This window comes from Corapipo altera, unplaced genomic scaffold (assembly GCF_003945725.1).
Source record: "Corapipo altera isolate COAL_440 unplaced genomic scaffold, ASM394572v1 60, whole genome shotgun sequence".
In the NCBI taxonomy this organism is placed as follows: Eukaryota; Metazoa; Chordata; class Aves; order Passeriformes; family Pipridae; genus Corapipo; species Corapipo altera.
The window spans coordinates 984,620-992,183 of NW_020884912.1; positions in this window are offsets into that span (position 1 = coordinate 984,620).

The following is a 7,564-nucleotide window of genomic DNA, read 5'->3' on the forward strand; positions in this document are numbered from 1 at the left end:
TAAGTATCGCATTTGTCCAACTTTCTCTCCACGTCTCTGTATTTTTTCTATTAAGGGATTTAATACTATAGAGTTAAAAGGTTGTCTTTCTGCTTCTTATACATGTATTCCATACAAAGACTATAGCCCAGGAACTATTTACTTCTGTTTGAAGATTTACTGCCTGCCAAAGACTGGTAGAACTAGAAAATTCCTATGTCTACTACATTAAGAAAAACTACAGATTTCTGAAAAGCCCTTTGTTTTTCTTTTTTTCCATACAAAGATATAAATTAATGTTTCATTGTCATGTATTTTTTATAAATGTGTATGAGTACACAGTCTTTCTAAGTTCTTATTTTATCCTGGTATTTAGTAGCCTTCTTGAGCAAACTCCTACAGACACACAGATTTAGTAAAAATCTGAGCTTCCATTCAATAGGTTCTCTTAAAAGTTTCTTTGCAGATGAAAAGAACCACCTGAATAGATGAATTAAATTCCTACAGGCTTGTAACCTACAAAGTTAATAAAAAGTACCTAAAAATTAATTATTATTATTTTAAGCTTCGTTATTTTTAGGGCATTTTAATTATTTTAGGAACCCTCTTCCAACACTGTTGGTAGTGTTATTATCCTATCTCCTTGCTCCTTGCCAGTCTTCTGGAATCAGCCTTTTATGAAATTAGACTGACTAAAATTAATTTTTCTTGACTGTGCTGTTGTTTCAGTCATGATTTCCCCATAAAAATATTTCATCCATATCCACATTTTTCTGGATGACTTATTTTGCCAGGCACAAATACCTTCTGTCTTTTCTTCCCAAACATTCACCTTTGCTAGGTTTCCCTGGGGAAGCACTAAATGTGCTTTAAATCAGGACAAGAACATTTCTTTATGTAAACCCATTGGTGGATTTTATTTATTGTACATCTGATTATGATCTATGATGTACTGTTGAAGATCATAAAACAATAAAGGACACTTCAAGTAATTAATTATCAGTTATTTAGCCAATCCAATTAAGCCAAACAAGACTCCACAGAACTTTAGTAACATTACCCTTTAAATTCTTTATCAAGTTTAAGAAAAAGTCCATGACATAAACTGCTTTTCTTTTGTATATCCTACTCCCTCTTCCCTTCACAGGGGAAGAAATGCTTTAGGTGTAGGTGAGAAAGAACTGTACAGAGACAATGAACTCAGATTGATTGAAAACAAAACCAAGGAAAAAAATTTTTTTTCATTGTATTTGATTGTTGGACTCGATGATCCTTGTGGGTCACTTCCAGCTTGGCATATTCTGTGACTCTGTGATGCTATGTGACATAATTTTATTTAATTTTTCTCTTACTGGCTTTGTACTTCTTATTTTTCATCTGAGTGCTTACCTTCATTACAAAATTAAGTTGATAGAAAGAAACTCATGAAGAAGTTGCATTTAGTGAAAAAAAAAAAGCCCATCAGGAAAGTGTGTTCTAATTTCAGCTGGATAAAGGTGTATCAGCATGCTCTGATGTTGTGCAGTAGCTATGCCTACACTCAAAATAAATACATGACTTGCAGTCTGGGAACATCCAGAAATGAAATGTAACTGCTATGTGTGGATACGCAGAGAAATTTATTCATAGAAAGCCGTTATAGTATTCAACTTCCTTTTTCCTTGTTTATGGGGAATCTTTCATCATATGCTTTATGATCTCTTGGAAACTGTATTCCACTAAATAAAGCTCATGTAGATACTCTATTTTGCAACTGCTGCAGACATCCACTGTACTAGGACAGGTACCATCACAGTGTCTTTCTTATATTTTGGGAGAACCTTTCTACATGAAGGTATATATAATGCTGTATTACAGTGTCCTGCTTCCCTCTTGCTTCATGAAGTCCAAATTGGGGGGGTGTAGTGTGTGTGTGCCTGGCAGCATTATGTGTGTGTTAGAACCCCTCCTGCCTCTACACTTGTTTTGCATATACTTTTATGGCTATGCCTGTCATTATTTCTCCATTGCTATTGGCTGTCTTCTACTTTCTGTCACATCATTTGAAAAGCTGTCCTCAGTGCAGTGAGTTGGGTGGGTCAGTATGGAGAGGTGTCTTTAGTATTAAACCAATCTAACTTGAGTGTGGAAGCTATTAAGGTGGTATATTTAATAATCACAAAACATGTACTTGACTGTCCTTAACAAAATCCTGAGATTTTTGCAAAGGACAAAGATAATCGAAAAAAAGAGAGTGAGATCAAAATTGCAAGCAAAAACCCGTTTAGAAGCACACACACTCCTAAAGATCTCTGCTTGCTTTCCTTAAAACCTGTTTCCCGATAAACTAGTGAAGGTTACAATACTTGTTGAGAGAACAGATTGTCCTTTGTACCCTCAAATGCTTTGGTTGTTTAGAATATATCAATTTACGTGGCTTTTTTGGTTTGTTGATTACAGTAGTGTGCAGCACAAGTAACGTCTCCAAAAGAACGGAATGAACTTCCTTGAGATGAATGTAATTACTATAGAAGTAAAAAATCTAAACTCAAGCTATACTAAATCACCACATACAGTGCAATTAGTAAAGAGAGAAATAACTTATTTGCTCTTTTAGAGTCATGAAACTTGTTAGAACACACCCTTAGCAATACATTATATTTAAAATTGGATGTCAGAGTAGCATTTACTGGCAAACTTGATTCCTTTTTCCTTGTTACAATGTGTATCACAGGTGTCTGATTTATAGAAATTCAAATAGCTGACTGTATTTCAGACTTTCAGTACCAATGATTTTTAAAATAAGATTTTGATGCAGGGAGCAAAGAGTGAAGAAAGATTTAGAACAGCAAGAATAATACATTCAGAGAATGATTTGCATATATATATATGTTCATATATATAATATATATATGCAGACACATACATACATAAATGCTTTGCATTTTAGAACTGTGAAAACTTGATAAAACATCAATTAATAAATGTCTACATCACATCTCTGAAGCAGGCATTGTTACTACACTCATATAAATAACAGGGAAGAGCTTATCAAATGTAAATGGGTGGTTCTTAATGCTTTTATTATTGAGACAAACACAGTTTAAAATGTTTACTGTGTAGCATAAAATTATGTGCCCATAGGCAATTTTTGAAAGCATGAATTCTACTTACAATAATAAAGTATTACAACCTTTATTTTGTTACTGGAAACTGTCTGATATGGAGAAGAGCATTTTAAAGACTTCTAATACCTCTTATTTGATAATGTCAGTTAACTTTCTTTTAAGTTTAGGTGGTATATTCTTTTGAATTTTTCATTTGAATCATATTCTAATTAGGCATGACAGATTGCCTGTTCGGCAACTTCATTTTGTGTAAGAAAACAGTGAGAATATTGTGATATAAATTAATGCTACAATTTCAGCTATCTCTTGCTGTCATTTAGCCAGTTATTGAAAAACTTTAAGAATATATATTGTCCCTATAAGCTCTACATAAAAACAAGGTAATGGATTTGATTTGACAGAAGTCATTGACTGAACAGCCTGCATGGACTGCTTTGTGCTTGCAACTTCTCAAGTGGACCAAGAACAAACAAGCAAACAAAAAATGATTAAATTTGTAATAAAAATACCAAACTGTCTAGAAAAGACAATTTTATTACTGCATGTTTCAAAGTAATCTAGTCTTATATAAGAAGACACTTCAGCAATTGGAAGCCTTTATTATCTGCTTCTCATTTATGACATTATTTTGATATCAATTTAATGTAAGCTATATTTAAAAATGCAACATAGTGCAAAAAGTCATATAGAAAAGGAGAAACAAGGCTTAACAATCATTTAAATGACTATGTTCCTCTTAATTTCATCACCTTAGGTAAGTAGTTAAGCATGTGTAGCCATCATATGCAATTTGAACAGTACCTGCACATTGGTTCAGCTCTTATTGAACTGCAGATGTCCAAACATGTGAGTTACAGGGCTGGGAATATATTTTTTTATTTTCTGCCTTTACAAGCACTTGACAGGCAACACCTGTTCCTTGTAAGCTAACACTTTTGGTTGTTTTCCGTAGAACCACCAGCTTTCAATGGCACTGAGCAGCTACCAGGGGCACAGCCAGATGCTTGCCTTTATGAAGGACAGACTGACAAGAATATGTTTCTATAATCTGTTTCCCGCTGTTTCACATCCAGATGAGAGAAGAGGTAGCGATAAATGATTTGAATAGTCTTTTTGTCCATGCCCCATCACAAATAACACTACTTACTCAGAGTCCTGCAGTCAAACAGCCTAAGCTAGAGTGTGTGGGAGGTAGATGCTAGTTTTACTCTCTGTAAAATTAGGATGTTAATATTTATCAATAACACAATTTTATAATGATGAAACAAACAGTACTTGAAATGTTTTCAAAAGAGATAAAGAGCCTATAAAAGTATTCATTGCTGTTACTGAATAATCACTCTGAGATGAGCAACTTCCATACGTGTTATGTCAAAAACATTTAGCAACAACTTATCTCGGGTAGCTGGAATACTGTAGTTTGTAAAGAAAGCATGGAAATACTTACTATGGCTAACTAATAGAGGCTCTAAAAAGCTGTTTTTCTTTGTGAAGAATGACAAACCATCATTGACAAAAAGGATCTTTTAAGTTATAAAGAAAGACTGGAAAGGTATTGCAGGAAAATAAGAACCATCCTGGAAATGGTTCAAAAAAAGAGGATGTGGAATCTCCCACTTGTGAAGGGAAAACAAAGCAAGCACTGAAAAAATGAGAGCTGACATCTGCGTTGTACGTGAAGAAGACAGAGTGGATAACAAGAACTGACATGTGAGAAGATACTGTTGTCAAATTGCCAGAAGTTCCAGAGCTAGGGACACCTTGCTGAAGGCAGATGAGGTTGGGAAAGATGAATGTACCATGCCACCTTTCAAAGGTCAAGACTTTGCAATGGCATTGAAGAAACACTGCCACAGCTGCCACGCAACCTAGGTAGAAAAAGAAAGTTTTCATTCCTTCCTGCAACATAAAAATTGAAGGGAAATCTAATAATTAGCCTATTACGGGATAGTCAATCATTTAACTACTGAAAATCAGGGGAGACATATTCTAATCTCATTTCACTTGAGAAATCCTGTTGCCTTTATTGGCAGAATTTGTGCCACTGATGGGAAATCTCTCATTCTGACTTCAAGAGCAGTTGTTCTCTTGCGGCCTGATTCATTAAGTTAATGGGACACTTTCTCTTGAGTCCTCTGAGAATAAGATCCGTGCACTGATAAATCTCAGTAGTTTCGAAAGTTCATCTAATCAAAGATGATCTGAATGTCTTCCATCCAATTACCATGCCAAAGACAATCAGTTTCATAATACTTCCAGATACTTCTTTTTCAGCTGGGCCCATCAAGCCAGGAAAACCAGTTCCTTGCACTTTGTTATACATCTGTATCCTTGCCTATAGCTCCTGCCAATTCAGAGAGAAAAAGTGCCTGATGGTGGGGAAAGGGAAGAGTAGAACAGTATCCACTACACCAGCACAAAGTGGGTTTAAGAGTTTAGGAAAGATTCAGGGTTTTATGTTATTTTGTTTAAATCACTACAACCATTCCTGGATTTTGAACCGCAAAGTGCATAATCCCTTTCCATGGAAATTCCATATTTTCTTCTTTTTCATGATATCTTCCACCTAGACACTTGTCTCGTGCTTCCTTGTCAGTCTTTCCTCGCAATTTTCTCCTTCCTATCCTTCATGCCCACTTGTTTTTCCTAAATAACTAGTATATGGGCAGTTTCTTCTGTATGTTAATTTTCTTCCATTATCAGGGATGCTGTCTCTTTTGTACACTTACACCACCCATGAATGCCAGATTTAGACAGCTGCACGTATCTGAGGCACCCTCTCTTGATCATATAAATGTCAAAGTGATCTTTGCTTGTAATACACAATAATTCATTGTCCATACTTTCCAAACTGTGATCAAGACAATGCGTTTTGCTGTGTATTAGTATGATGTTTAATGTACTCATGTGATATTCAGGAAAGACCTTGCAAAAAAAGCCGTAATTCCTATTTTCCAATGGAATTTAAATCAGGAAGACCCGCCTGCTTTGTACTTTTTTAGTGCTGATGATTAGATTATTCTATGTACATGGCAGTGTAGGGGAAAAGACGTTAGTTGGAATTGATATATAAGCAGTTTCACTGTTTGTAGAAACTCAATGTAGACTTCATGGTTCTTTGTCATGCTCCCTCTGATTGCTTGTTTTCATCTGCAGCATTGGGCAGGTCTGATTTTCTTGAGAAGCACTGGAAACTAGGCACTGCACAAAAACAAAGGGAAGGTGCCTAGCCAGTTGAATTTGGCTGTTCTGATTGCAAAGTGTTGGCTGAACAAAAGATAAGATAAAAACCTATCATACTGCATCGGTCTCCTTCAGTACTGATTGACTGCTAATCTTTCACATTTCAGTTCACCTAATGGAGATGAGAAATGGAACCGCTAAGCTAGTCTCAATTACAATGGGTAACCTCACTGCAGTCATGTGTTTGGCCTGAGTAATTGTCAATGCATTAACAAGGCCTACATTTAAAGGAAGGGAGAATAAAAGCCAAAATTTATCTGCCTATACTATCTATTCTTACTAGGGACCAACTAAGGCGAATGTACCTAATTCCATCAAGGGCATTTCTTCTGTTTAATGAGCACATAGGAAAGAGAGACATTGTTCAAGTACAAGGGTTCAGTTTGCAGCAAGCCACAAATCACATTTCATTTATCAGGCCTACAGATGACAGGATATCATCAAATCCCTGGAGAGTCATATTCATTAAAAAGAAATCTTAAGTAATTACAACAATTAATTGACTTGAAACAGTTTCGGGTGGAGAAGGTTTACATAATTCATTTGCCAGACAAAACAAGCCTTATGAAGTCAGGGCAACATATTTAGAAGCAACCTCCCCTTCTTGTCCTCTTAAAAAGCACAGGATAACACCAAACACTTGAAGACAACTGAAATGGGCAAACAAACAAATGAAAGACAGGAAAAACACCTATAACTTTATAAAAGGAATAATGCTTCACTGACCTGCTCACATCATTACTTAGAATCCTCAGAATAAAGCATTCTCCATTTCTCCTTGTTTATTCTAAATAGGTGGAGTATTTCTAAGGATTAATTATGTAATAAAGAATGTTGGAAAACTGGCAAACTTAACTATTTCACTCAGCCTCTGTTCAATGCAAACATCATGTATGTCTGATTGCAAGTTCATCCTGAAGTTTTGTCCAGATTGTGAAGTGTGCAGACTTACTTTGCTACTTCCTGTTGACTGATCCTGAATTTATAGGTATCAGAATGCCATTCTCATGCCTGTACCAGCAGTGAATAGAAATATTTCTCAGATGAATCCTATTATGCTGTCTAATATTTTCTTCTGTTCCGTAAGCTGTGTGTTTATCAGTTTTACTTCTTGCTTTATGTTAATTTTACAAATTGAGGCAGAGGTTTTACTGCTTCATGGGTGTTTGGTCTCTAATACAGTATGATATTAACCCACAGTAGGACTTTGAAGAATTACAGAATGCAGGTATAGC